Below are 3,370 nucleotides of genomic sequence, written 5' to 3'. Positions count from 1 at the left end.
AATATATAGAATGAGTCACAGTGGAAGTCGTGTTACGGGATATCTGAAGGTAAAATGCGATAGGTTCTAACTTATGCTGTATTAGATTAGGTTAGAGAAGGAATTGGTAGTTCTATATGGAACTCTCTCTCTCTCTCTCTCTCTCTCAGAAGTTTGTCTTTCAGGAAACGCCTTGGTCACTTCATGCCACCCACAGCCTACAGCCTTTTAGATCTTGAGCCGTTACTTTTCGTCATCACCATCGCCACCCCCACCACCACCACCACCACCACCACCACCACCACCACCACCACCACCATCATCATCATCATCATCATCATCATCATCATCATCATCATCATCGCCTTTACCATCATTATCATCATGATCATCATCGTCATCATAAGCATATAGTCCTTCTGATCGCAAGAATTAAAAGCATAAAAAGAAAAACTAAAACAAAGAAAATGACAGTACGCGCAGTGCAGACAAAACAAGGTTGGTATGTGAAGGCCACGCCCTCCGGGGCGCCCTACCCCCTCGACTCCCGCCTGGCGCCGCTCTTCCGTCAGGCCAACGTCACCTCCCTCGGCGACGCCATCAGCTTCGGCGCCCAGCGGCACGGCGACAAGCCGTGCATGGCCACGCGGACGCTGCTGGCCAGGGAGTGGGTGGACAGCGGCGACGGCGTCAGGCTAGAGAAGCTGGTGCTTGGGGAATACACCTGGCTGAATTACCTGCAGGTGCAACAGATGGTTACCAGGGCCGGCCAGGGAATTAGGCAGCTGGGGGTGAGGCCCTTTGACAGGGTGGCCTTCTTCGCCGAGACGCGGGCGGAGTGGCTGGTGGCGGCACTGGCGTGCATGCAGCATCGCGTCACCGTAGCCACGCTCTACACCACCCTGCCTGACGAAGGCATCCGTCATGGCATTATGGAGACGCAGGTGTCGTGCGTGTTCACTACTCACCAGCTTCTACCGCGGCTCAAGGGTATACTGGGCCAGTGCCGTCGCGTGAAAACCGTGGTTGTCATGGAAGATCAACTAGAAGGAGTTGGCAGCCTGTCTGGGCTGCCTCAGCGAGTCCAAGTGGTGCCCTTCAAGGACCTCCTGAAGGTGCAGCGGCTGGCGACCCCCATAGAGGCACCAAAGCCTCAGGCGGACGACATTGCCATACTCATGTACACCTCAGGGTCCACTGGTACACCCAAGGGCGTGGAACTGACCCACACAAATATTTTGACCAGTGTCATCGCGTATTCGGTCCAGATGAATATTGGTCCACAGGACCGGTACATGGCCTTCCTCCCGCTGGCCCATATCATGGAGCTGGCCACAGAGATAGCCCTCATCTCCCTAGGCGTCGGCATCCTGTACTCTTCCCCATACACCCTCACCTCCTCCAGTCTCAAGGTGAAGGAGGGTTGCGAGGGGGACGCAAAGGTGGCCCGCCCTACGGTGCTGAACGCTGTGCCTCTCATCCTGGACCGGATCCTGAAACAGGTCTATGCCAAGGTGGAGCAGCAGGGCAGAGTCCAAAGTTTGGTCTTCAAAACGGCAGTCAGGACCAAGCCCTGGCTCGACCACGTGCCCTTCGCCTCCCGCCTGGTGAACGCCCTCGTCTTCCGGAAGGTGCAGGAGGAGTTAGGGGGCGAGCTGAGGCGGATGGTGGTGGGGGGCGCCCCACTGGCACCCCAAACCCACGACGCCATCCGGGCCATCTTCGGCGTGTCTCTTCAGGTGGGCTACGGCGCCACCGAGACCGCCTCCTGCATCAGCGGGATGGACGAGGATGACGTGGTGACGGGGCAGACGGGCGGGCCCAACCTGGGGGTGCTGCTGCGCCTGCAGGACTGGGAGGAGGGCGACTACCGGGTCACTGACCAGCCCAACCCTCGTGGCGAACTGGTGGTGGGCGGTCCTGTCGTGGCCAAGGGCTACTTCAGGCTGCCTCGCCAGACAAAGGACGCCTTCTTTGAGGAGGACGGCGTCAGGTGGTTCCGCACGGGCGACATCGGCGAGATGAACTCTCTGGGCTGCGTCAGGATTATCGATCGGATGAAGGACTTGGTGAAGTTGAAACACGGCGAGTACGTGTCCCTGGGCAACACCGAGTCCATTCTGAAGGCGATGCCTGGCGTGGAAAACATCTGCGTCTTCGCCGACTCCACCAAGGCCAGCACAGTGGCCGTGGTGGTGACGCCGCCACAGTACCTGCAGAAGGTGGCCGCAGAGGTGGGCATCCAGGAGGGCACGCTGACCATCGACCAACTGTGTCAGGACCAGCGGGTGACTGAGGCCTTCCTTGCAACGCTGCAGAGCCACGGGAGGAAGTGCGGCCTGACCCGCTGGGAGATCCCTGCCGCCATCTGCCTCACCACCGAGGAATGGACGCCTGACACTGGCCTGGTGACGGCGGCCCTCAAGCTACGCCGGAAGCAGCTGGGCGACTATTACGCCGACGTCGTGCACGAAATGTACGCCAGTCTGGACCAGCTGTCTGCTGGAGCAGGCAAATGATTGCCACCCTGAGTAGCCTCCAGGGGCGCCACCATCAAGGTGATGAGGCTCTAGTTACCCATGTGTATATGGGTAATAGCCTAACTATCTTGTCTATATAGGGTTCATCCCTCCCCTCTATGTTAGGGGTAAAAGTCCTTCCTTCCCTTCTATATAGGGAGGAGAACCTACCTTTCCATCCTATATAGGGAGGAGAACCTACCTTTCCATCCTATATAGGGAGGAGAACCTACCTTTCCATCCTATATAGGGAGGAGAACCTGCCTTTCCGTCCTATATAGGGAGGAGAACCTACCTTTCCGTCCTATATAGGGAGGAGAACCTACCTTTCCATCCTATATAGGGAGGAGAACCTACCTTTCTCTCCTATATAGGGAGGAGAACCTACCTTTCCGTCCTATATAGGGAGGAGAACCTACCTTTCCGTCCTATATAGGGAGGAGAACCTACCTTTCCGTCCTATATAGGGAGGAGAACCTACCTTTCCGTCCTATATAGGGAGGAGAACCTACCTTTCCGTCCTATATAGGGGGCGAGCATCTCTCATTGCTCTCCTCTGTATATAGGGGGAAAAAGTCTCTGTAATTAGCCTACTCTTTGTCCTATACTTGAGGGCAAGGATCTCTTATTACCCTCTGCCCTATATGAATGTAGAGGGGCAAGGATCTCTTATTACCCTCTGCCCTATACTAGTGTAGAGGGGCAAGGATCTCTTATTACCCTCTGCCCTATACCAATGTAGAGGGGCAAGGATCTCTCATTACCCTCTGCCCTATACCAATGTACTGTAGAGGGGCAAGGATCTCTTATTACCCTCTGCCTTATACCAGTGTAGAGGGGCAAGGATCTCTTATTACCCACTGCCCTATACC

The 3,370-nt window shown here is 56.0% G+C and overlaps 1 pseudogene; it reads left to right on the top strand.

The window, feature by feature from the left end:
* Nucleotides 1-446: 446 nt before the first annotated feature.
* On the top strand, nucleotides 447-2,498 carry LOC145393719 (long-chain-fatty-acid--CoA ligase 4 pseudogene; annotated as a pseudogene).
* The last annotated feature ends 872 nt before the right edge of the window (nucleotides 2,499-3,370 follow it).

Source organism: Coenobita brevimanus, chromosome 25 (genome assembly GCF_032717465.1).
Source record: "Coenobita brevimanus isolate Jiangsu-jjx chromosome 25, ASM3271746v2, whole genome shotgun sequence".
Classification (NCBI taxonomy): Eukaryota; Metazoa; Arthropoda; class Malacostraca; order Decapoda; family Coenobitidae; genus Coenobita; species Coenobita brevimanus.
Note: the sequence above shows the minus strand (reverse complement) of the source record. Positions and strands in the feature narration are given on the sequence as shown.